This window comes from Heterocephalus glaber, unplaced genomic scaffold (assembly GCF_053883595.1).
Source record: "Heterocephalus glaber isolate CG9 unplaced genomic scaffold, H.glaber_assembly_v1.0 deba00001813, whole genome shotgun sequence".
Lineage (NCBI taxonomy): Eukaryota > Metazoa > Chordata > Mammalia > Rodentia > Bathyergidae > Heterocephalus > Heterocephalus glaber.
In genome coordinates, this window is record NW_028258484.1 from 973353 (window position 1) to 1000850 (window position 27498).

Genomic DNA, 27498 nt, shown 5'->3' on the forward strand with positions numbered 1-27498 from the left:
ACATGCACCCCTGGGTGTGTTTGGTAGAATATTCTGGAGATGAAAGATGAAAGTCTACTGTGAGGAGATCTGGGAGGTTAGGGGAGGAGGTGGGAAAGACTTTCTCTTAAAGTTTTTTGTATCTTTAAACTATATTCAGTGATTCCATGTGCCCCCTAAATAAGTACTTTTAAAAACAGCTGAAGTTGAGGGAGAAGAACCCCCTCTGTGGGAAAAGGCTGATCCAGATGTCCTATCTGCTGCCCCAACTCCAGACTCCACCTCCCTCTGCTCTTCCCCAGCCAGTCCAGTTCCCTCCCCTATGATGCCCTGGGGGACCTGACAAGTGGGCAACCCCATCCTGTCTGTGGTGATTAATAAACACGCCAGTGATGACCTAGATCTCACAGAAGCAGGAAGCAAGGTCTCCTCACACCCCTGGACCATGACTTGCTGCTACCAGGCACACATATAGGTTTCCCCCGTAGGTCCAGAGGTCTCCTGCGCCTTTGCCCAGGTTTTTTTGTTTTGTTTTGTTTTGTTTTTGCCCAGAGCCTTTGCTACTCCCCGTGGGTCCAATGAGGGTGTCTGCTCAGGAATTTGGGCCCAGAGCTGGAGGAAAACATCCCCCAAGCTGGCCCCTCCACAACACAGAGGCAACTAATATCGACTCCATTTAGAATCCATTAGCCTGAATAGGAATGGGGATGACAAATATAGAATCCATTGTAAATCCATGGAGCCCAGCCTAGCCTAAGGGAATGTCCCTCTGTAAACAGAGAGGATTCAGCAATGACCCTTTAAATGGGTCAAACATCTATTAAACCCCTCTGGGTGCCAGCCACCCTAGTAGGGGGAAGGACAGCACAGGGTTTGAGGTTGGACAGACTGGGATTCAAATCCTGGTAACATTGTTCATGAGCTGTGTGACCTTAGATTCTCTGTGCCTCCGTTTCTTTCTCTGCAAAACTGGGCCTAGCCCAGTGCCTGCCTCACTGGGCTATGGTGAGCATCAGATGACAGGAAGCACTCAGTCCAGGGTCTAGCATAAAACAAGACCTCCATGAAGACTGACAACTGATTTTTGGGGGGTAGGGTGTCACTGTCATTTATTGCACATTGTGTTATTGTGTTGCCTTTCTCCTGTTCCTGGCAGCCCTAGAGCAGGGGGAACAAAGGGTGGAGTCCAGAGATGCATGTATCTGTACGGAGAGAAATGTCATCTACCAACCTCCAGCTGAAATTTAGTGTTTCCTTCTCCTGTGACTTCAGGCCACAAACCCCAACAGTGTCAGCACTGTCTGAGACTTTGTCACCAACCAAAGTCACATCCTACTTCAGGGCTGGCAGACATCTTCAGTTGTCACTCATGTTAATTTCTGGTTCAAAGTTACAGCTGGGCTTACACTTGCCACTCAGTCTCACCCCCAGGGCCACAACACAAGAGCACACTGCCCTTCCACACACGTGTTTCCTGACTGTGTGACCTCCAGCTTCCTGGTGACTAGGATGCATTAAGACCAGGACTCTAAGGAAGGGTCCACAGGACAGAGGGGGCCATACTGTCCCAGAGGGCTGGCACCAGTTTGGTGCTGGACCTGCTGACCATAGTCCCTTCTGGCCAAGGTGCCACCACTCCAGCCCAAGGCCTGGCCCCACAGGCTTGCCCTACCTCTCTGCACCTCATGGGCAAATCTGCATGAGTGCCAGAATCACTATGACCTTCAGGGAGCTCAGGTCTAGCAGGGTTTCTGAGCCTGGGACAGCATGAGGGCCAAGCAGGCAGGTGGTGGCCAGAATGCCTCTGTGCATTTGTGCCCCAGGGAGACTGAAGGCTCTCAACCACAGAATATTAGTTTCCAGGTCTTTCCAGGGGGTCCTCACCCCCACTGGAAGGCTCCCTCCTTCCCACCATTCCAACTAAGGCTTCTCATATTTCTGGCCACCCCAGAATCCTCATTAATGCCACCCTTTCCAGCCCCTGAAATGGGCACTCAGAAGATGAAGAAGAACGGGAGTGGGTGAGCCCCTCCCAATCAGACTCCCCAGGTCTGGTGGCAGGAGGTGAGGGCTGGGGTCACCCAGGGGTTGCCCAGGGCAAAGGGCTCTGGCATGTGGCAGGAAGTGACATGGAAAAAGCAGCCCCTCCTTGCTAGGCTGCATGAGGGCCCAGAACCCATTGCCTCTTAGGGAAGCCACCCAACCTCAGGGTGTCTAAGCTCATCCCTGTCACCAGTGGGCTGATTTCTCCAGGTAGCCAGGTCTCCATTCCCCTACCTAGAGCATTTTTGCCATTTTACATATAAGGGAAACTGAGGCAACAGAGGCATTAAGTCCAGAGTGACGTAGCAATGAAGTAGTCAACTCCCTCTAAGGGCATGCTTATAACCGCTTCTCTGTACACTCACCCTGTACAGTCAATATCTTCAGGGAATTGGTTGCAGAGTCCTGGAATGCCAAAATTTATGGGTGCTCAAGTCCCTTATATACGACATAGTATTTGCATATAATCTACACATAACCTCCTGTGCACTTTAAATCATCTCTAGATACCCATATACCTCCCTAATATAAATCATCTCCGTAATACCTAATACAATGTAAATGCTATGTAAATAATTGCTATACTGTATTGTTTAGGAAATAATGACAAGGAAAGGTATCTGTACAAGTTCAGTACAAATACAGGTTTAAAAACTATTTCTGATTGCCGTTAGTTGGGCCCAAGGATGTGGAATCCATGGATGCAGAGGGCTGACCAGACTCCTTTTCTGGAGGAGACAAGTTTCAGGGCTCAAAGCTCCCAGTTCTCTGGTGCCTAAAGGCCCAACATGACGGAAGAATGGAGAAGAGGCACACAGGATGAAAACAGTGAGGATAGAGGGCTGGCAGTGGGAACCCAGAGGGGCATGTGGTCAGGGGTCTAGGAAGTCAAGCTTAGCCTCTTTCTGCTGCTGATGCAAAAGAAAGAACAACTTTTCTTATGTCCCTAATAGCTTAAAGCCAGACATAGCTGCCCTGGAAGATAGTGAGCACTGCATCACAAGAAGCATGTAAGTTAGCCAGGACACTGAGTCCCTGAGCAGCAGGCCTGAGATGTCTGTGCAGAGGTTCGGGTCAGCTTATCCTGGGTGGATGGGGCAGGGCTTGGCCGTGAGGTTAGTACCCAGAGCTGGGCACCATTGTTCTTGGATCCATCCGGGGTCTTCAGCCGAGCGAGGGTTTAAACACAAAATGAGTGCAGTCAGGGAAGCAAGATGGGGAATTTGGGGCTTTGTGTCAGCATGTAGCTCCTGCCGGGTCTGGGTGAAGCTGGCTGCCCATCCTGCCCAGTCTCTTCCTGCTGGGCCCCTCTCAGTGCCACCCATCACAGCCCCGCCTGACATCACGAGGGTGGGTGGACATTTCTCTTTTGCACAAAGTCAGTTTGTGCCTGGTTGTGCCATGCCTATCCTCAGGGCTTGTGCTGCAGGACAGACTCAAACCACAGGCTGTGGACAGGGACAGTGACGAAGGCTCCAGTGCGAGACAGTGCGGTAGGGGAGCCACTTCCTGGCAAAAAGCTTCATGCCCACTCTGCAGAACTAGGAGCCCAGGTAGGGGGTGACCACGATCAGCTTCCTCCAGCCACCCTCCCCAACCAGGGAACCCAAGAGGATGGAAGGTGAGGCAGGGATGGGCCCCCAAGGGTTCAGGAGAGGGGCCACTCCATTGTCAGACACACAGCCCTTTCTTCGCACATGACAGCTGGAAGAGCCTGTCGGAACCCTTGGCTCTAAGGGGCTGGGGTGTAGCTCAGTGGCACAGTGGTTGCCTAGCATGTATAGACCCTGGGTTCCATCCCCAGGACCACAAGATCTTCAGATCTACACTGTCTTTTGACTCCCAGCTCATCCATAACCTCAAAGCCCCCATTACCTGTCAGGTCTTCTCTCTTACCCCTCCCCGTCTTATAACTTCTGGCTATTCCTGAGCACACCAGGTCCTACCTACCCTAGGACCTTTATACTTCTTGCTCCCTCACTAGATGCTCTCCCCCCAGATCTCTGCATGGTTCAGTTTTTCAGGTCTTTTCTGGGTCAAATATCTCTTTGGAGGGATGTGCCCCTTCTGGATACTTGAGTACCCTTTCCACCCTATTGTCCCTCCCCCAAACTCATTTTTCTCTATCTCCCTTATTCCCCATGACCTGGTGTGTAATTTTTTTATTCGTTGTGTTAACTGTCAGATCCCTAGGCAGGAATGTTTGTCTGTTTTATTGATTGCTGTGTTCTTAGCACTTAAATAGTTCAGGGAATGGGGAGCAGGTTGCTCAAAGAATTGGTCATCTCAATGAAACTCCAAGGTGGTCATCCACATCCCCATTTTAAAAGGAAAGAAAGGTGCTGGAGGAAGGGCTTGCCCAGAAACACGTGGCAGAGCTGATGCAATCATCATCAGGCGAAGCTGTGCACCTACTACATGGCCCAGCACTTCCCCCACCATCTCAGGGTGCCGTCCAGCGTCCTGAGCAGGCTGGGGATCAGGATGCTGCTTCATCCAGTGGCTTTAACAGGTCCCTGGCCTCAGTTTTGCTGCCCTCGTCTGGAGCACAGGAATTTAAGGATGGCACAGGCTCGCTTTGTCTCCCATGCAGACCTCCATAGAGGAAGGTGTCTTACTCTTCTGCCACCAAATGTAAACGTCAGAGTGGAGCCCACAGATCTTCACAGAGCCTCACCCCACCCCAAGGGGTCAGCTTGTGGATAATTCCGAGGTGCCCAGATGGGGGCACCTGGGCCCAGAGAGTACCTCTTCATGGTGTGGACACCCCAGCCCCAACACCAAGACAGCTGAGGGTTAAGCATTCCTGAGCACTAATCTGGCCTCAGCTATGATGTCATTTCACGTCTCTGGGACTGTTTTTACATCTGTAAAATGGGGACAGAAATGGCTCTCTCATAAAGTTGAGCTGAGAATTTTAAATGAAGTTGACTGTGAAAAGGGCAGTCAGGACATACAGGAAGTGCTCATCATCATCCTTGCCATCATCTTAGCCATTTCTCTCCCCATCCGGTCAGTGACTGATCCCTCATCTATGCATTCATGCATCTATCCATCATCCACTCATTTGTCCCACCCCCTTCATCCTTCCACTCAGCTATCCCTCCACCTATCTACACTTCCATTCATCACCTAATTGTCTTTCTCTCTATCTTTTTATCCATCCATCCATCTACCATCACCTCATTTGTCCCTCCCTCCTTTCATCTTTCTGCTCATCCATCCTTCCCTCTGTCCTTCACTGATTTATCCATTTCCTTTCTTCATTTACAGTGTTAGCTCTCCTCCTCATCTCTCGCTTCTAGAGACTCTGCTAGCATCTAACCCCCAACCATCCCTGTATAGAGACCCCTCTGCCTCCTACTGCTAACAGAGTTAAACTCAAACTTTAAACTTCACCAGGTTTCTACCTCCTCACTGGCCCCAGTGGACACTTCCAGGGTCACATGGTGGAGAGGAACAGAGAGGAGAGAAGGCCCCTTCAGCCCACCATACTCTTCTGCAGCAAGCCCCAGCTGGCAACCTGGGAGCAGGCAGGGCACCCTGTGAGCAACTGATCAATCAATTATTGAAATCATATTTGCCAGCACTGTGCCAGCTGCCAGAGACAGGGCACTGAGCAAACCAGAACCTTGGCTTGAAGGTCTGGTGCTATGGAGAGAACAAGGTAGGGTGGGAAAGGGGCTATGATTTATGTTGGGCCACCAAAGGCTGTACCAAGAAAAACCTGAAGGATCCAGATAAATAAACAGCTCATGCCTAAGGCCCTGAAGTGGGCTTGGTCTGGTGAGTTTCAGAAGTCTTGAGGCTGAACAGAGGGAAAAGGGGGAAGCAGATAGGAACTTTGAAGCTTTGGGAAATCATTGCTTTTGTCTCTGAAAAGCAGGGACCCATGGGAAAGTTGTGAGCAAAGAGGTGACCTGAGCTGACTTGGGTTTCAAAAGAGAGGCAGGATAATCCTGTGGAGCATCCTGGACTCCAGCACAGGATCCCAACCCCTCCAGACCCTGGGGTTGCTGGGGCTGTAACCATGGATTCTCTTACACAATCTCTGGGTGTGACCTGAGGCACCTACTCCAAAGCCTGTGTGTGGCTGTGCCTGGGCACTTGGCATGGGGTCTGGTCTGTGCTAGGGAAGGGATAAAAGGGAGAGACAGGGAGAAATGGTGAGGGGGAGAAGGAAGGACTATGAGGACCAGAGAATAAATGACTAAAGCAAAGAGGGAATGGAGGAGTGAGGGCGAAGCCTGGGCTTTCTGTTCTTCCTCTTCTGTAAGTGGAGCAATAAACCCCTCCCCAGCCTCAAGCATGGCACCACTGAGCTAAATCCTCAGCCCCAGCCCGAAGCTTTTAATGGCCTCTGGCAACAGTGCTCAGGGGCCTCAGGTGAGGGAATTCTGCTCTCTGCTCTAGCCATGGTGTGTTCCCCTGACTGGGGGCAGAAGCTGGGAAGGCCTCCTAGGAGCCCCCATCCCAGGGCACAGTCATTGGGCTGTTTACACCCTGCCCATGTCCCTCAAGTGATCAAGGCCACTCTTGGTTTTCACTGAGTCCAGTAATGGGATCTCAGTCCTCCCTGGTGGCTCCATCCAGGCCTGGGACCTGGGAACAATTACCATCTGTTTCAGGCCCGAGGTTGGCCTGAGCCCCTATCCCAGAAATAATTCGCCATCCAGCTCTGATGGGCCCTGTCCAGCTACTGCTCTGTCCTTAGATATGACTGTGAAGCCAAAATCATGTTTTTAAAAATGAGTTTGAAATATAAATTGTTTAAATGTAAACAGAAACAATAACATCATTTTCTACTTTTCCTCCACTCAAGGTCAGGCCCTGTTGAGGAGCAGAGCTCTGCCCAAAACACTCCAGAATTCCAGAATTTTATGTGTACCCTACATTGCTGATTTACCCAAGGACAGCTGAGGTCCCCTGCTAGTCAGTGATAATAAACAACAGGGCTTTCCTCGAGAGAAGTTGCTGAACTGAGCCAGGAAAAAGTAAGTTTTTCAAATCTGAAAAGCACAAAGGTGGTGTCCAGGTGACAGGATCTGCAGCCTGCCCTTGGAACCAGAGTGGTTCCTAGTGGGCATGGGAAGGGGATGAAGCAGGGTCACCAGGGATCACTGTGGCTGTTGGAGCTGTGACCTTATCGAGAAAGTAGTAGGAGCCATGGGAGGGTGATCAGCTGGGCAGTGGCCCAGACGCAGTTAGAAGTGTGCTCTCTCCTTCCCTGTCTGAAGCTACCCCACAGCCACAGTGCTCCCCTCCCCCCCAGCCCAGGCAAAGAGAAAGGGTTTCTGGGCTCCTGGAGTCTTTACCAAAGTATCCCTCCTGAAATTCCTATATGAGTGGTTCATCAGGAGAGTGATACACAGGACAGGAGGACCTTCACAGCTCAGGCAGGGCCTGATTCCTCCTCCTGCTGGCCACCAGGGCAGAGCCTCTGTCCCTCCCCTGACCCCCACAGCAGAGCCCCCCCCACACACACACACTCACTCCAAATTTGAAAGTGTTTGTGGCTCTCATCACACACTGGCAGGCTCATTATAAAATAATTGAACACTTGTAACAGTTTTTCTCCTCAAGGATCCCAATTAAGACATCACTTTACGCTCTTCGCCCTGAAGAGCAGCGTGGGCCCCTCCCCTCACATGCTGGGCTGGCAGTGGCTAAAAATACCCTCTGCTGCTCCCTCTTCCGAAGTGCCTTGCCTGTCGCCTCCTGTCCCCAACCTGGGTAGCCCCCCTCCCTCCCAGAAGGATCTCTGAGCCTCAGTTTCTTCATCTAGGAAACCAGGACTACAATGGTGCCCTCCCATCAAGTTTTCAGGAGGAGCAACACCGTGGCACGTGGCAGGCACTGTCCCTAGGACACCGGGGCATGGGTGGCCAGTGGGATGGTAGTGTGGGGAGTTTGGGTGGGCACAGGGACAGAGCAGGTCCTCAGAGACCCTAGCTCCTCACACCAGGAGTCTGTGGGGCTTTTTTTTTTTTTTTTTTGGCACCAGAGATCGAACTTGGGTCCTTGCGCTTGCGCAGCAGGCGGCAAAACCACTGAGCTAAATCCCTGGCCCTATGGGTCTTCTTAATAAGAGAATCTCATTCCAAGATTCATGAGGATTCTAATTCCTAAGGACTCAGGGTCCAAGCAGATCTAGCTCTATCCCCTTGCCTCCACCTGCAGCGGGTCCAAGCCCCATCATCACTGGCCCTGGGGCAGGAAGCTGCAGCTCCTTGGGATTCCAAGGCCTCCCTTTCACTGTGCACATTGCCCAGGGAGCCCTGAGACCCAGACTGGATCTGCTGTCCGTCCCTCGGGCTCTTTGCACAACAGTAAGAATCCAGCTCCTGCTGGACATGGTGGCTTAAGCCTGTAATTCCAGCATTCCGGAAGGCTGAGGTAGAAGGACTTAGAGTTCATGGCCAGCCAGGACAACTTAGTGAGACCCTGCCTCAAAAACACAAGAAACAAAAACAGCAACAAGAACCCTCACCTTCCCCCATCTGGACCTGTGACGGGACCCATGCCTGTGATGTTTGCCCTCCCTGGCCACCGAGCAGAGCCTTCCCACCATCAAGCCTCAGCTCAAAGGGCTCCTCCTCAGAGGGCACTCCCCCGCCCACCAGACTACAGTGACCACCCATCCCTGCCTCTGGCGACACCCTTTCAGAATTTATTCTTTTACAGGTTCGTTGCGGTCTCCCCCATCAGAATGTTTCTTTTGCTGCTATATCCAAGACCTGGCAAACACTAGGTACAAATATTTGTTCATGAATGAATACGTTTTGTAATTAGGAGAGCCTAACATCTTTGCCCACTAGCCCCAGGTCTGATACTTTATTGGCTCAATGAATGATTGTTGACTGACCACTCTGATACAGCTCTTCCTGCATAGAAGGCAATTCACATGCTCTAGGGGAGAGAGCATACAACCTCTCTTGGGCAAAGGTGACAGATATACCCTCTGGCTGATTGGCTGGCCCCATGGCCCACACCCCAGGGAGACTGGTGAGGCCCTACTCACACTGCCAGGCTTCCCTTCCAAAACCTGACTCTCACCTTCTGCAGCCTACAAGGGTCAGCCCAGCCCTGCACAGGGAAAGGGACCCTCTGAGGCCTGAGGGCTGGTGGTAGGGGCAGGAGCTCTGCCAGGAAGTGGAGGGCAGTTCCTGAGCCTGGAGTGGGGACAGGGGTGGGGGTGGGGCTAATGGCTGCTAATGGCCTGCAGCTGAGCCCATGACCCTGGCTCCCCAGGGTCTAGTAACAGTACTAATGGAGCTGCCCTCCTGCAGCAGGCCTTCTCTCCCAGGCCAGGGTCATCAGGCTAAGTGTGTAAGTGTCAGGGAGGAGGAAGAGTGTGTACCCTCTTCTACAATCCCCACCTCCCCTGCTCCAGAACCTCTGCCTCCCAGGCACTAGAGGCAGCTCTTAGGGAGCCTAGCACAGAGCTTGGAATGTGAGGGAGGATATCACCACTGCATTACTCATTATAGATAGGGAAACTGAGGCCCAGGCATGAACCTGATCGCATTCACCTCCCCTCCTACCACCCCCTTGCTCCTGGCTCCTCTCTTCTCTCTGCACTCAGGCCCCAGTCAGAAACCTCAGCTTCCACCGCAGAAAGAGGGAGAGGGGTTGGGTAAGGCATCCCTTGCCCCAACAGGAACAGCCTGCTTGACCACTCAGATTGACCACTGCAGCAAGAGCAGCAAAGGGAGAAACAGGATAGCACAGCAGGACCTTGTAAGCCTGGCTACTGTGAAGTTTGGGCTTGGATCTATCAGCAGTGAGGGACAAGAAGGGAGCTTGTGATGAGAAGGTGGGGTCAGAGGCTAGTAGTCTCTGGATGCAGAACATTAATGCAGAGGCTGCTGAAGAAAGAAAACTAAGGGATGAGTGGACAGAGGTGAGTGAACGTGTGGGGACATGGACAGTGGTTATGAGGGACAGAGATGGATGGGTGAAGGAATGAATGTATGGATGAGTGGATGAGTAGATGGGTGAATTGATAGATGGATAGGTGAACAGATGGGTGGGTGGATGGAGAGAGGTGTGGATGGATGGATGGTTACATGGATACATTGGTAGATGGATGAAAGGATGAGTAGCTAGATGAACAAATAGACTCAGAGGGATGGACGGATGGACAAGTGGGTGGAGGAGGAGTGCATAACAAATATGTTATATTTATCTTCATACCAATGTAGTCATAGAATGTAATTTTTAGGATACTTCGTGGAGGAAGAGATTTATAAGGGCAGTAGTTCTCTGGGTGGCTGGGAGTCATACTGTGTCTCCAGGGATGGCCTGGAAGCCCTGTTTTCTTGACTTCCTCTCTCCAGCCTGGCTTAGCCAAGAGGTTTCGATTGCCTTCCCTCCAGCCCTGTGCTCAGGCCATTTCTTGTGCCTGGAACACGCTCTCTAGAACCCAACCTCCCACCCTTTCCTCCTCCAGGAAGCTTTTGCATACTAAGCTGAGTTCCTGCAGGGACTTGGTCTCCACCCAGACAGTGAGCCTTCGCCCCATTTTCTCTCCACAGGGACATGAGGAGCCTGAGGTATAGCTAGTAACCAGCCCCTGCTCAGTGGGTGGAGCCTTACTCAGCTTCCTGCTCAAAGAGAGTGACCCTTGGCTTCTCAGGATGCACAAGGGGCAGAAGGCAAAGCCTCCTGGGGACAGAGCAGGGACCCCTGCAGAGATAGCAATAGCAATCAAAAGATTCCCAACATGAACAAAAGTACACTTGGATATCCAAGATGATATGGCCCCTTCCCAGTTCTGTGACCTTGGAGAACTTCTTTAACCTCTCTGAGCCTGAATTTTTTTCACCTGAAGAATAAGATTCATGATCACTCAACCAGGTGTGGAGGAGGACCATGGTTAACAGACACACTCAGGGGCCCATGGAAATATCCATAATTATCATTATCATGTTCTCTTCCCCAATAGTTTCTTGGCTTCCCTGGCAGGAGGGTCCAAGGAAGGAGCTAGAGCTGAGGAAGTCTGGTGGGTGAGTCAGCTTTCTGTCACTGTGACAGAATATTTGAGATAATGAGTTTAAAAGAAGGAAGGATTTGTTTTGGTTCATGGTTTCAGAACTTTCAATCCATAGTCACTTGGCCCTGTTGCTTTAGGCTTGTGCAGTGCACAACAGAAGAGACCTGTTCAGTTCATGGCTGCCAGGAAGAAGGAGAAAGAGAAGGAGGAGGAGGAAGAGGAGGAGGAGGAGGAGGAGATGAAGAAGAAGAAGAAGAGGAAAAAGAAGAGGAGGAGGAGGAAGAGGAGGAGATGAAGGAGAGAAGGAGATGAAGGAGAAGGAGGAGAAGGAGAAGAAGGAGAGCACAGGAATGACCAAAGGAGAGAAAAAAAAAGTCCTGGACTTCTGCAGCTGATGCCCCAAGATAGGAGTCAAAACATAAAAGGGATGTTTAAGAGGGATGGCATAGCTGGTGCAGGTGGAGGGAGTGTGCCCCGGGAGGGGGCAGCACCATGTGCAAAGGCCGGCCGGGAGACAGGACCCAGAGGAAAGAGGCTCTGGGAAGTAGAGCACTGCCTCAGAGGAGAGAGGGCACTGGGCCACATGGTGAGGCGTGCTAGCCACAGTGTGGAGCTTGGATTTATTTAATTTTTTGTGGTTCTGGGATTCAAAATCGGGGCCTTGCACATGATAGGCAAGCACACTATCACTGAGCTACACCCCCGTCTTTTTTATTTCCTTTTGAGACAGAGTCTTACTAAGTTGCCCAAGGTAAGTTCAAATTTGTGATCTTACCGCCTCAGCCTCCCTAGTAGCTGGGATTATAGGCATGCACCGCCTCATCTGGCCCTGGATTTTATTTTTTGTGCCATGGGGAGAAGTTGACAAGTTTTAAGCGGAGATATAATGGTCTAGCTCAGTGATGGTGAACCTTTTAGAGGCTTCAATAATACAAACAGCCCACTGCTGCACATATGTCATAAGTTCACCACCCCTGGTCTATTTGGTTTGGTTTGGTTGTTTTAATTGAGTTAGCATTTACATAAAAAGTTAGCCATTCTAAATAAGACAATTAAGTGGCATTTAGTATATGTGCAATGTTGGGCAAACACATCTTTATCTAGTTTCAAAACGTTTCATCACCCCAAAAGAAAGTACATTTCCTCTAGCCTGTTCTTGGCACACAGTAGGGACCCAATAAGTGTTATAGAACAGGGAAGGCAGAGAGGGGGTTTAAAGACTGAAAATCATTGAGTAGGGAACTGACAACTATTCAATCATCCAAGCCAGTCATTGAGCCAATGTTTGTTGAGCACACACTATGTGCCAAGCACCATTCAGGTCATTGGGGATGGACAAGTCCTCGTCCTCTTGGAGACCACCTACAGAGAGAAAGACACATTATAAATGTGACAGTGCATCCTTGGAAAACTGGACAAATCAGGCAGTGGCTGTAGTTGGGGCCTGGCAGGCTGGGAGAGGACAAGGCAGGACACGGCCCAGGGGACCAGCTGGCACAGCACAAGCTTCCCACTCCTGCTCGGAGAACACCCTTCTCTCACAGATGGCAAGACTGAGGCTTGGGGTGAGTGCCTGTTCAGTCTCGCAGCCCCTCCTGCTTCCGCCTGGTCTAGGCTGTGGAGACCCATGTATAGCTTCCTCCTGGGCAGCTCTCAGACAACGACTGACCTGTGCCCAGTGTGGCACTGTCAGGGTGATTGGGACAGCATCTCCTCCAACCACACCAGCTTCCTCCTCATCCCTAGGAAAGGTTTCCTCCAGCACTGGCTGCCCAGAGATGGAGCGCCACCAAGGTCACACAACAGGAATGTCCAGGCAGAGACAAAACCCAGGGAATGACAATCCCCCTGCCAACCTGCCTTAGCAGCTGCACAGGAGGAAGGAAGCCCTGGTCCTCTGCAACTGTGGGAACCCATCCATGCCTCTCTGAGTCTCCATTTATCCAAGCACTCCATGGGAACAGATACATGGCATCTCCGCTCCTTCTGGCCAGTCAACCAAGCCACAGTGAGTGCCCCCTGGCCCAGGCAGGGAGAAGGCCTGAATAGGGGGAGGTGAGGCCAAGCCCAAGCCCAAAATAGCCTGGTTGGCAGGATGATGGAGGCAGTGCCTGGCTGGGTGGCAGGAGCCCGTAATTGATCGCTCTGCACTGGCCATGAATAAAACATTGGCCTCCACTCCATTCTGGGTTCATTATTTGCTAAGGGGGACAAGTCTCATTTGTTAGGGTCACCTCTGCCCACCTCCTCCTTCTGCAGATAGAGAAGACCCTGCCCCTTAGCCCTCCCTCCACTTTCTACTCTCTTGGCTCCCTGGTGTCCAGAGGACACACAAAGCTCTGAGCAACATGGCCGTTCACTATCTCCTCCTGACAAGCTGGCATCCCTCCTGCTCCCTAAGTCAGCTTTGATTTCACATCTCCCTGCCTTCACCTGCACTGCTCCATCTGCCTAAGTGTCCTTCCTTCTCACTCCCCTGGGGAAATCCTCCCCCGCCTGAGTCCCAAGGAAGTACACCTTTCGGGGAGCTCAGCCTGGGACTTGAGGGGCCCTTGCCCACCCTGAGCATGGTTAGTGCTATCTCCTGTTATGTGACAACTCCCTACTCAGACTGCCACTAACCCTCTACCCCCAGCCTACTCTGCCCTGCTCTAGTGCAAACGAAACTCCATCTTCAGTGCCTGGAGGAACGCTTTCCACCTGCCACATTGTCAAGGGCCCCGGTGAGGCTAAGCTGTGGACCCCATATTCCACACTGACTGGGTGGCCACCATGGGGGGCTGCTAAGCAAATCTGCCAGAAGTGACCAGCTCACAGGGCCCAGATATACAGTGGGCTGACACCCAGTCTACACTGCAACATGGTACAGAGTGAAGACAAAGGCGGCTCAGTGGCTCCAAGTGACACACCTCAGGATGTATCAGCTTAGAAAGAAGCAGGAGCAGGTTCACATACACTGCCTCTGTCTAAAACAAGAGCCACAGGAAAGCTTTCACAGCTGTGCTGTGTGTGGAACACCCAGGAGGACCATGGAAATTCAGTGGTTGTCTGAGGAGAAACAGGTGGGGATGAGGACAGGAGGGGAGCGTGTACTCTATGCCCTGACTCGACTCAAAGTTTGAACCTTGTGCATATAGTGTCCATTAAAATGAAGCCCAAACCCGCTGTCCTACTGAGCCAGCCTTTTATGACAAAACACAAAGCCTGAAAAAACCATTAGGAAGCATGGGGGTCATCACCTCAGGAATGCCACGGCAACATTGTCCTTATGGTTGAGCCATGACAATGGTCCTACAGCCAGCATACACCAGTGGGGCCTGCAGCACCCATTCAGCCCTCCACATGAAAGGCACCTTGGAAGCCCTGGGTGCAGAAAAGTGGCAGTATGGGCTCAGCATGTAGAGAGGGGACCAAGAGAAGTGCCCAGGTATCAGCAAGGCACAGCACAATGGGTTATGGTCTTTCCTTGCTGCTGTCCTGGTGTTTTTCAGATGTGTATTGCTGGTGAGGCAAAGGGACTTCCTGTCATGTAGAGTCAGGGACCCCATGACCCCTGTCCTCTCAGCATGGCCTAGCTGCATGAGGTGTAAGTACCAGTGTGTGTGGGTGGGTGGGGGCTATGCAAGTACAGTCGGCCTTCCATATCTACCTATTCAACGAACAGATCAAAAATAATTCAGAAAGAAATTCCAGAAAGTTAGCAAAACTTGAATTTGCCTGGGTGCCGAGCACCATGCTGATTCTACCCACATGCTCCAAGTGATGGGTGGACACTCCCCACGGTGGCTTCCGGCATCCTGCAGACCTCCTCTCTCCCGCACACTGCTAAGCATGTCGGCCTTCCCTCTCACTTGTGTACTGTGTAATTAGGCCTCTGATAGTTGCATCTGTGCTGAACACATACAAGCTTTTTTTCTTGTCATTATTCCCTAAACAATGCAGTGTAACAACTATTTACAGAGCACTTACATTGTAGAAAGTATTAGGAGTAATCTAGAGATGATTTAGAGAATATGGGAGGATGTGCATTGGTCATACGCAAATACTATGCCATTTATATAAGGGACTTGAGCATCCCTGGATCTGAAGGACAACCCACAATGAAGAATGACCATTTGTATCTCAAAATGTATCTGTATTTGCATGTTTCTGTGTGCATCTATGCAGGTGCAGAGATGTATGTTGTCTCTACATATCTGTGTTTTTGCATGTGTGTGTGTATACTGTTTAAGTATCTGGGTGTGTTCTCCCTCCTGGATGTCCCTGGCACAGGCCTTGGCTCCAAGAGAAATGCTACGTGGCACCCCCAGCCTTCTCTGGCATTGGCCTGTCTGAAGCCTACCCCTTGACTCCCATTAATTGCCCACCAGGATCAGAGACAGGGGGACCCTGCCTCCCAGCCCCTGACCCTCAGAAGCACATGTTGGCTAAGCCACATGGTCGCACCCCACAAAGGGAAGTAAGTAGTGGAGACCACTGACAGAAACAAGGACATGTCACCCCACCCCGACGTACAGCCCCTCCTTCCACAGCCAGGCCCTCTCAGGACTCCTCCTCCCCAGGACTCAGTGGATCTCGCAGGCCTGGGCCTCTTCTGTGCTGCCCTCCCACACTGCCTCAGCATGGTCTTGCTTTCCGCATGGGTGGAAGAGGCACATTCAAATTGAGCCCTCAGGGCCCGCTTGGCCCCCATATCCCAAGCTGTTGGTAAGGAAGGGTAAGCAGAAGGAGTGAGGGCCTGGGAGGGGGTGGAGGCAAGCATAGCCAGGGGCAGATGCTAGGTGACTGCAGCCAAGTGAGTCGGCCTCTCTGGGCTGTCTTTCCCAGAGTGTAGATAGCAGGACTCTGTGAGTGCACAGTCTGGGACATCCCAGGATTCCTGGAGCTACTGGTATAAGACCCTGCCAGGGGGCTTCTCAACCACAGATCCAGGATGCAGAGTTGAAGCCACAAAACAGATCTTCTAATGAAGTACAGTGCTACATGCCTGTAACCCCAGCTACTTGGGAGGCTAAGAAGGAGGATCTCAAATTCAAGTTCAGCCTGGGAAAGCCAACTGGAAGTCTCACTGTGATCCTCCCAACCCATCTCTCTGTGCAAACCTTGATCTGAGCCCCACCAGCCCTCGTCACTTCCTTTCCCAGCATCCCTTGCCCTCTAGCTTCTGAACTTGGAGGTCAGAAAGAGAATATGTCTCTCCCTCTAACTCTGCCATGAAGATTTCCAAGAATGAAGACTATAGTTTTTGGTGTTTCCATTTCTTGTGAGAGGCTGGAAATGTGGACTTTGGGTGTAAAAATAAAACTCAAGATTTTAAAAGATTGGCCACTAGTTCAAAATTTAAAATTTTCCTGACAGCTAACTCACCAAAGGGCAAACTGACTGTGTCTGCAGGTTGAATGTAGCCTATGTTCTCTGCCAGTTCTTAGGCAATTCACTTGAAGGAGCAGAGCACTGCTGATCCCAGGGCCTTTGTGTTTGACTGCCAGGGAAGCTCTACCTCCAAGCATTTCACTTTCTCAAGGTGTCTGGTCAAATGCATTCTCCTTCAAGAGGCTTCCCCTGACCTCCTCCTTGCCATCACTCTGTTCCTCACTTCCTTGGGGGGTTTACCTCCACCTGACATTTTCATATTGTCTGTTGCCATGAAGAGAACAGTGCACCACAAGGGCAGGATTTCTGTCCTGAGCCTCCCTGCTGAGACTGGATTAGACACTGGATCAACATTTGTCAGATAGGTTGTTCAGCACCTCAAGATCCTGGGACATGGGTTTGGAGACATCCAGGATCCAGGACTACAGAATACAGTGTCATTGGGCTGGGGCCTGCTCCAAGGAGGTGGAGTGGACCTCTGGCAGGAGGCAGATGAGCTGGTTCCGATCAATCCCCAACTCACAGCCTGGGTGGGGAATCCTGGGAAGCTCGACCCAGTGGAGGCCTCAGTTTCCAAATGTGCTCCCTGGGGCCCAAGAGGGCCACCACTGCCAGCTACATCAGCCAGGCCAGGGAGACAGTTCAATCAGTTCAATATTTATTGTGTTCATAGCTGCTCTCAAAGGGACTAAAGAGGGTGCAAACTGAGGAGCCAGAAATCCCAGAGGAGGGAAAAATGAAGGCCACAGCCCAACTGATGCCCAGAATTGGCAGCAGAAGGGGCTGCTCAAGCTTCCTAGGCTGTGGTAGATCAGCTGGTTTCTTTTCTGTGGCTTTGTGGGATTGGAGAGTCTCAGGGGTCTCAAAGGGAGCCAGGCAGCTGGGGAAAGTTGCTACCTCTCTTCAGGAGAGGAAGAGGGGTGTGTGGCAAAGAACCCTTGGGAATTCACACTCTACCCTGGGAGGCTGCTGAGAGCTGTGACCATATCTGTGTCACTGAGCATCCAGGGGCTAGGGTTTGGGAGGGGACACATCTTGGTGCATCAGAGCCCTGAGATTTCCAGGACATGTCCCACTGATGGCAGCAGTTGGTATGAGGTCAGCACTCCCCTGCCAAGTCCACGTGGCATCATTTGCACACATCCTGCCCAGACCCTCCAGGAAAGCCAATGTCCTGAAAAGATGGATTGTGTCTGACCTATTGCCAGGCTTTCTCAGGATGAATGTCCTTGTCAGAGACACACAGCTAAGGTAAAAAGAAGAAGGGCTTTGGGCCTGATGAGTCTGAGGTTCAATCCCAGCTTGGCTCCGTCTCACTGGGCCAGACCCTTTTCCCTTGTGGGCCTTGATTTCCCCATCTAGAACCTGTCCCAAGGAGCCCTGGACCCTGGCCAGAGCTCCTAGTAATATGGAGGAAGAATCAAAGTCCAGCCTGGGGGACAGAGCAGGGAGCTATGTTCAGGGGGGCAAGGGGGAACACATCCAGCATCAGTGAGGGGAGTGGGGATTCCAGCTCACAGCCCAAAGGAGCTGTTGTCAAGGCCTCAGTCAGCAAGAAAACAAATCCTTCTAACACCAGACACAATGAGCCAGCCAGAAATTCCACTCGGAGGTCTCTGCCCAAAAGGACTGAAACTCATGTTCAAAGAAAGCTTGTACAGGAATGGTAACTACAGCACAAACAGCAGCAAAAGGTGGAAACAAGCGATAGCCATCCATGGATGAAAAGACAAATAAAATGTGATCTATCCTTCCCACAGAGTATCATTCAGCCTTGAAAAGGAATGAGGAGTGTGCTTGTAACACACATAAAGATTCTAAGTACGTAAGGTAATGTTTATGTTAATTAGCTTGATTTAGCCATTCTGCAATGCATACATATTTCTAAACAACACATGCTCAATAAATACTGTACATGCAATTTTTATTTGTCAATTAAAATAAATAAACAGTGGCTTGGGAGTATATAGCTCAGGTGTAGCGTTTGCCTACAATGCACAAGGCCTTGAGTTTAATCCCCAGCACTGCAAATAATAGCAAAATCCCTGAGCAAGCACTTTAAAAACTGGAGTAAAGTGTGATATTATTTTTTTTAAAAGAAATGAAATACTGATCTTGCTAGAGCATGGATGACCCTTGAAAACATGATGCTAAGTGAACGAAGCCAAGCACAAAAGGCCACATCCTGAGCAATTCCATTTTTAGGAAAAGTCCAGAATTGGCGAATCCATAGAGACATAAAGTAGATTAGAGGTTTCTAGGAGGTGGGGAAGGAATATAGGGAGTGACTGTTACAGGGAATGGATTTCCATTTGGGATGATGAGACTGTCTGGGGACAGGATGAGGGGTGGAGCACAACATGGCAAATACCCTAAATGCCACTGAACTTGTAGACTTTAAAGGAGGTGATTTTATGTTACATGAATCTTATCTTAAAAAAAAAAAAAGAAGATGAAGAAGAAGAAAATTCACCAGGACTGTGAAACATTCCTAACCCCACACACCCCGTCACACTCTCATACCTTATTCACACACACACACACACACACACACAGTCACAGAGGCACAAGCTTGCCCAGGAAGAGCCTGGGGTGGGGGTGGGAGCAGTGTGGCCATGCTTGGGGGTAGATTCAGCCCTACCAGCCACACTTTATAAATTTTGCATCATCTTGGCTATGAATAGCTTCCTCCGCAGCAAGACAGACAGTTCAAAGCAGGCAGGGGAGGGGTGGGTCACACCCCAAATCCCTGACTCTGAGTCTGTAGCCCTCAGCTCAGGGAGATGGCCTGGTGCACTGGCACATTGGTATGGATAGGAGGGGTGTCTTGTCCACACCCCACATGGCTAGTGGTGTATCCAAGGTGCATGGTGAGGCCACATGGGATCCCCAGCCGAAGCCCAGTACCCCATTAATGCTTCTAAGACCAGGCCTGAAAGGACAGAAAGGTGAGGGGTGGCAAGGATCCAGGTAGCACCAGAGCCCACCTAGAGGCCCCGGCTTCCCTACACAGGTTTAAAGATCACTGGGCGCCCTGAGGGCTGGGGAGGTCACTATCCCACCCAAAGTTACCTATGTCTGTAGGGACTTAGCAGAATACATGAGGTGACTCAGGTAAGCTGAAGGATGGGATATGGGAGTGGAGTCCAGCAAAGGACAGGGAGGATTCAAGGAGGCACATAAGGCTGGCAGTGCTGAGGCAACTTCTACAGCTTTTGAGGCTGGTAGGGGGCCTGGGTTTTCATCCTAGTACCACTTCTTACCAGATCATCACCTTTGTGCCTCAGTTCCCCAGTAGCAACAGTACCCTCATTAGGAACAGACAGCCTTCAATGCTCTCCTTCCGGGAGCTTTGCCTCCAGCAGTTCCTCACCTCTAGGAGGGGTTAAAATGGTAAGAGCAGGTGATAGGCAGGAGGATGAGCCTGGCATTGGAACAGGGCCATGGCGCACCTGGCCCACTGCTGTTGGCCTGTTGGTCAATGAACTGGGTAGAGGCTTCAACCATAAGCAAAGAAAGACATTGCTGGACAGCCCTTATCCACCAAAGGGCATCCCAAGTGTTCAAGGTACTATCCTGTCTCTGCCAGGCCACCACCTGCACCCACTGCTTATGTCCCCAGCTTGGGGATCTCAGGCCATCTCAACCCCCACCCCTAGCCTCAGTGTGCTCTTCTACAAACTGAAGCAAGTGTACTAGCCAACTGGACTGCCATGAAAATCTGCAGGCCCAGACCCTGCAAGTTATTGCCATCATTGCAACAGCTAGCTTTACTAAGCACCTACCACGTGCTGACCATGATTTCACATGCTTTTTAAAAAATTATAATTACTAACACATTAATAGTACAAATTCATGAGTTTCATGTGTAACCCATACATACTATGCATTGATCTTATCCACCTTCCCTTCTGCTACCCTCTCCTGCTCCCACCCCCCAATTCCCAGTCCTTAATAGTCTCCCTTCTATTTTTGTGTCCTCCTTCTCCTCCTCCTCCTCTTCCTTTTGCTCCTCCTTTTCTTCCTTCTGTTTCTATCTATGAAGAAAATATGCAGTACTTATCTTTCTGTACCTGGCTTATTTTACTTAACATGATGTCCTCCAGTTCCATCTATTTTCCTAAAAATGATATGATACCATTTTTTTTATAGCTGAATGATATCTATCTACCCTCATTCATTTAATCTTCAAACTAATCCTAACATTTCATTTTATAGATGGAGAAACCAAGGCCAGAAAGCCGAAGGAAATTGTACACAGAACAAACCCTCACCATCATCACCCCACCTTTAATGGTACCCAGAATTTTGGTGGTGGCTCTTGCATTCAAGTGCTGGAAGACTGGGCTGAGTCATTTCCTCTCCCTGGGCCTTGGTTTCTCTAGCAATGTAGGGTCTGGAGTGCAGAGAGCAACAGCAGGAGCCTAGCTTCTGGCCCTCTTTTTTACTAGCTGGGGAGATAGGCTTTCACCTTGTGCCTCTGATGTGATGGCTTAACCTCTCAGGACCTCTTAGGACTCCTCTCAGGGCAGTGCCAAGCACGTGGTAAGTGCTCAGGAAGTAATAGCTATTCTGTCCTTACTGCTGCTCTTGCCATAAAGTGAGGGGTCTCTCCAATCCCAGATTGAAGGACAAGGATTCCAAATAACCAGGACTGCAGAGGCCTGGAAACAGCCCCAAGGGCAGCTGAGTTCTGCAGCCTGGATAGCTTTAGGAGCCCAGCAGCTCATTCAGTCTCTCTCCTCTATCCCCTTAGCTTCCCACTGTGAGGCCTTCCTCCAAGGGTATCTTTCTCTTTCCTCTGGACAAGTCAGAGGGGACCCTGAGAAAGCAAGGATTTGGGAAATAGGCCTCCCAAAGGGAAAATGTGACTGCTCTGGCCTCTTGCAGGCCTGGATCCTGGACCTATGGCAGTCCAGTCAGCTGGGATACTTTTACATGGCAGTAGAGAGCCAGGACTCTTCATAGACCTGACTACTTATAGCCAGTTCTGTCTCTGCCACTTACAAGCTGTGTGTCCTTAAACAGGTGGCTTTACTCTATGCACCCCAGGCCCCATTTCCAAGACAGTAGGTGATAGCAGAGGTGGTTGTGGAAATTCAGTGCCATGGGCTCCTGAGGCTGGTCAGCTTAGTGGGGCTCCTGGCATTAGACAGTTCTGAGGCCACATCTAGACTCACTGTGTGAGCAAGCCACCTCTCTTTTCTGTGCCTCAGTTTCCTTACCTTCATAAAGGCTTAATAACACCTACCTAGAATATTGTCTTGAGAATGAAAGGAAGTAAACCCAAGAAGATCTCGGCAAGCAGTGCTGTCACTATCTTTCTTGCACTGTTGCCTCTGTTAGGCTGGGGACCAGCCTAGGAAATCAGAGTCCTGGTATTTCCAGAGGGAAGCCTTCCATACATACCATGCTGGTGACAAGCAGCAGTGGAGGATGCGCCTCCCTTCCTCCTGTGACTGACACATGATAAACATCAATAAGGAAAGGAAGGCTATGGGAGCCCTGCCTCAGAGCTCAGCAGCAAAGCAAGGCAGAGCAGGGACGGGAGCAGGTGGCTGTTCCCCACCTGTGGTCACAGGTGTGCTTCCTGGAGACTCCCTCACTGCCTATGTTGGGAGGTTTTGAGCAGGCCAGGCCCAACATCTACACCCACCCTCCCAGCCACTTCCAACATCTACTCCTACCCTCCCAGCCCCCTTTCCTACCAATCTCACCTGCACAAATACACCTGCAGAGTGAAACCTGAGGCACAGACTCACTTGGGAATGTCTCGACCATTGGAGCATCAAGGCCAGCTGACCTGGGATGGATACAAAGAACCAGACATAGATCCCAGTCCCAGCCCTACCTCAGGCTACATGACCTCATGGCCTCTGAGGCTCAGCTAGTAACACAGAGCTGATGAGACCATCATGATCACCCCTGGAGAATAATTAGTGTACAGTCAATGGTAACTCCTGTCCCCTATGGCCACAGGACACTTTATAAAGCCCTTTAGAGTTTGTTCCCTATACTCCACCTCCATGACTTCATTTCTTGGTTATGCCAAGCCTTCCACTGACTTCCAGCACCATAGATGGTTCTACTTGACAAAGCAGAGGCTTCTGGAGGGCAGAAACAGAATCAGATTTCTCTCTATGATCCAAGCAACACCAGCATATGTTGAGATCAATTCTACATAATTTTTGGGAAAAATCATTTCACAATTAAATTACGATTAGGCCTAGTTTTCCTGCCTATAGGCCAGCTATGGCATGTGGAGACATAACTCCATTTTTGCCTCCAGTCACAGCTAAAACTTCAATGATCCCATGATGCTATGACACTCCAGGCAGGATTACATCAGCTGAAGACCTCCTGATTCCTTGAGAACTGAGTAGTAAGAAAAAGGTTTCCCCTGGGGAGGGACAAATTCCTAATTAACATAAATTCCTCATTGACCTGGATCTTTTTTATTTTTTTATTTTTTATTTTGACCTGGGATCTTCATCAGCATAAATTCCTCATTGTCCTAGGATTATCTCCCACCCTCTGAGTCATCTCTTACTCCTGATGTACACAATACAGGTGTGGCAAGCTTGAGATGCCTTTGTCTTTGTTGCCCAGAGCAGCAATGATCAGGTCCAAAGCTCAGCTACTTCTCTGTCTTGTTCCCTGTTTTATTTCATTATTTCACCTTGTGCTATCTTGGCTCACAGGAGACCAGGACTCACTGCAGGGATTCTGGTAATGTCCCCTTTCCCTGTTCCTTACAAGCATAAGGCATGTCATTTCAGGGGAACTCAGAAATACTTATTGATGGAACACAGGATTGTCTTCACCATGTGTAAACTGTCAATATGGCTGCAAGTTCTTTGCAGCAACTTCCATTAAGAGAGGACTCTACTTCCTCCCTTGATCATGTGACTGCAGTACCACGAGGGTGCAGAGGTGATACTGTGATCATTCTAAGACCAGGCAGGTCTCAAGAGGCCTTGCATCTTCCATCCTTGTGCTGGGGCCTCTTCTGCTGCTGTGTCGGCTAGGCTGCTGCTGTGGGTTTGGAGAACATTAGTTATGATGCCATATCTAGTTGATATGCACCACAAGCCCTTTTTACAGATGAAGAGACTGGGGTTTCACTGTGGCACAATTCAAGGGCTCATCTTCATCTAGAAATGCAGCAGTGAATGAAGAGTGCACACCAAGTGCTGGGAGCCCATGACTGATTTTGCCAGCACTTTCAGTTGCATCATTAAAAGTATCATTCATAAAGACGTATTATTGCAGATAAAGCTTGTGCCAAAGGTACCTTCTAAGTGCTCCTGACATTTCATACCAGGTACTCATTGATCAGGCTGCAGCCTGGACCCCACCAGAGAGAGTGAAAGGGCAGCCAACATCAGCCTTCCCCACCATAGACCACAGGGAAGGAGACTTCTGCTCCTCCAGCTGAGGTGGTACAGAGGAGGAACAGAAGAGCACAAAGCCAATCTAGGGTTCCATTCAGCACCTTCAGCCCCCGTTGCTCTGTGGTTTTGGCCCATACCACACCTCTGCAGAGCTGCTCCTTTGTCCTGGCCCACCTTTTGCTCTCTCCTCACCTAGTCCATGGCCAGCTCATGTACCACCCTCAAAGGCTTAGCTAAGTTCATTTCTTTTCTGTCTCTGTGTTAGCCTTCTGATTCCAGGTAGAAATCTACCTACTGCTAGAGGCTTGGGGAACGACATAGCCTGATACTAGAAGCCAAGGGCAGATGCTGGTTTCACACCAACCAACAAAATTGTACTGAGACACCCGCTCTGGCATATGACACAGCTAGGAAAAGGCAGGACAGGATTTGAACTGAGTTGCTCCAGCTCCAGAGCCCAAGCACTTTCTTGACCAGGCAAGTGGTCCTTCAACTCACCACACAACCTTGGTTTGTCCTCAGCTCTGTCCTCAGCTCACCACACAACCTTGGCCATGATATTGAGTGTGTCACAATCTCCTGAGCCTCAGTTTCCCATCCTCAAGCCCTGGCTCATGGCCCAACTCTGACAAGGGGACAGTGGCAAGGATAGTAGTGGTGGTGGTGGTGGGGGTTGAGTCAGTATGACTCAAGCACCCGAGCACGTGAGCCTAGAGTCATCAGCCCTACCTTCACCTAACCACAGACACACGCCATCCTCCTGGCTCCCAGCCAGTGAGGTTAAAAATACACCCAAACCAGGTTTCCATTGACTTGCCCTGTGGTATAGCCAGGCCTGGCAGCGGCTTCTAGCTCACTCTCAAGGCAGCCAGCAGGCTGCCCCACCATCTAGCCAGGGACGTAGCCTCATATTTCTCACCCATGAAGTAGGCTGTCATCATCCCATGGCAGAATTCACGGGAACATCTTCCAGGCATGCATCTGTCATGAGTGTCCCACAGGCACAAGCCTCTGCTGCCAGAGATGGTCAGGCTGAGATGCAGGACAACAGCGGGGACATTAGATGTATGCTGCCATACCAATACCAGTTCCTGAGCCAAAAGACTGAAGTGGAATCAGAACATAGAAGGCCCCAGAGCCATACAGCTCCTAAGGCCAGTGCCTTCTGTTCCCCTTCTGGGAAGGAGTTGGAAGCATGGAGGCTGCAGTCTCTGGTCCTCTTTGCCACCTTCCCCCACACACCTGGTTCCTCACTCACATTCAGGTACTACCTGGAGCAGATGCCTGGTTATCTCCTCCACAGCCATCTCCTTTTTCCCATATAACAGAACCCTGGCCTCACTCATACAGCCCAGCCTCATAACCCTGCTGTCCATCACAGTGTCCATATGCAGCAATTTAAACTTGCACTAATTAATGTTATCTTTCATTCAAATTCACTTCCTCAGTTACAACAGCTACAATTTGACATCTGGCTAGTGGCTGCCATGTTGGACAACACAGATCCAGAACATTTCCATCAGAGCAGAGTTCTCTTGAGTAGCTCAACTCTGGATAATGAATCCTGACTGACCAAAGCAGTCAAGGAATCCCATTCTCCATTGTGAGTGGCTATAGCTGCCTCAGGAAGTACTTCTAAATAATGAAATGGAAGAGGGAGGTGGGGAAAGATGGTCTTCCTGATTCAAAGGCGTAAGTGGGAGAGAAGACTCTGAACACACCTTCTGCTTTTTCACCTCCTTTGAGGGCTGTGAAAGGAAGTGAAAGCTGGAACTAAGGCAGCCATCTTGCAAACTATGGCAATAAGCCTAACCACTAAAACCAACACACAGGAGGATGGAATGAGCCTGGGGCTACAAACAGCTGTGGAATTAACTGTCTCTGAAGTTTTCTTTGTATAAGATAATTAAATGCATTATTATTAATGCACTCTAGTTGAGTGATTCTGTCACCCCCTTCTGAATGTTTTCTGATGGATAAAATATGAAACCATGCTAACACTCAGCTCTCAGTCTTTTGAGTAAGTGTATAACTCCATTTTCCATTGCTGTAACAAAATACCTGAGTAATTTATAAAGAAAGGAAGTTTATTTCACTCACATTTTTAGAAGTTCAAGAGCATGGCACCAACATCTGCTTGGCTCTGGTGAGGGACATTGGCTGTGTCATCACAATGGGAGATGGCATCACAATGGTGGGACCCATGTAGGAACAGTCACATGGCAAGATTAGGAAACCATAAAGAGGGGAGTGTCAGTCTTATTTTTTTATCATAGCCCTCTCACAGAGCTGCCTGAGGTGTCACAAGAATTACATCACTTCTTCTATAGGGCACTACCCTCAATGACCCAAGTACCTCACAAAAGACCACCTCTTAAAGGCTCCACCTCCCAATATCACAACACTGAAGATCAAGTCTCCAACACTCAAACCCCTGCATGATAAACCACAGCAATAAGATGTCCCTTCTCAGTGAAATACCTCCATCTGATCTCTAGCCTAATCTGTCCATATATTAAGGTCCAGATCAGAGGCCACCTTCTTACTCTAAACACTGCCACAAAGCTGAACATGACCATTGTTTTCTCTGATCCAGAATTGGCCCGTCTTCCAGCCACTGGCACCCATGACTAGCAAGATGAAGGCAAGATCTACATGTGTCTTCATGGAGCCATACCCCAGGCCCCAGAAACATGCCTATCAATAGCAGTTGCTCAATTTATATTTGGAAAATAAAATAATAAATGCTTTATTTTAGCATTCCCAAAACAAGTTTACACAAAAGCTTGTGAAATAGAATGAATTTCCCACATTTTTCAGAAATGGAAAATTCAAAGTAGACTGCTTATCTCTACCTCACACCATATACCCAAATAGCCATATACCATTCAGGTAAATTAAAAAGTCAAATGGAGAAGTAAGGAACTAATCTTTTAAATTTCTTTAAAATTCTAGTGGAGAGTTATTCACTTTCAAATACTCCCTACTCATCCAGAGTAGCTATCCTCCATGTCTGCTCTCTCTCTCTCTCTCTCTCTCTCTCTTTTTCTCTCTCCCCTTTCCCCACCTTTCAATAAATTGTCTTCATTTATTTTAAACTGCTTCTTTAGTTCTTTTACTGATGCTGGGTTTAGGATCGCCAGGAGCTGTATGTCCCAGCAGAGCAGTGTCATAACCCAGCACTTGCTGTCCACTCCTGGACATATAGTGTGGCATAGCAGGGAATGTCGTGCAACCCTCCCCAAACATTACAACTTTTTGAGTACAAGGCCAGCCTGGAATACATAGCGAGACCATGTATCCAAAAACAAAAGAAGAATTGATAACCCAGATTTCATTATTCAGTGCTAAAAAGAAATGAGTTATTGGGCTGGGGATTTAGCTCAGTGGTTTTGCTGCCTGCTGTGCAAGCACAAGGACCTGAGTTTGATCCCTGGTACCAAAAAAAAAAAAAAAAAAAAAGAAAGAAAGAAAAAAAGAAATGAGCTATTAAGCCATGAAAAGACATGGAGAAACTTTCAATGTATATTGGTAAAGAAGCCAATCTGAAAAGGCTGCATTTTGTATGATTCTAAATACAGGTATGTTGCATAGAGAAAGGGCAAAATCATGGAGCCAGTAAAAAAGATTAGAGGTGAGGGGGAGGGAAGGATGAAGAGGTAGGGCACAGAGGATTTTTAAGTAATAAAGTTATTCCACATGATGCTATAACAT

General features: G+C 49.7%; 1 long non-coding RNA gene across 1 annotated transcript; it reads right to left on the reverse strand.

The window, feature by feature from the left end:
- Positions 1-11594: 11594 nt before the first annotated feature.
- LOC110346463 (uncharacterized) lies at positions 11595-26572 on the reverse strand. The gene is made up of 3 exons (XR_002390539.2): positions 25885-26572; positions 22108-22193; positions 11595-12379 (listed from the first exon to the last, which is right to left on the reverse strand). It is a non-coding gene; the product is annotated as an uncharacterized LOC110346463 (long non-coding RNA).
- Positions 26573-27498: the final 926 nt, after the last annotated feature.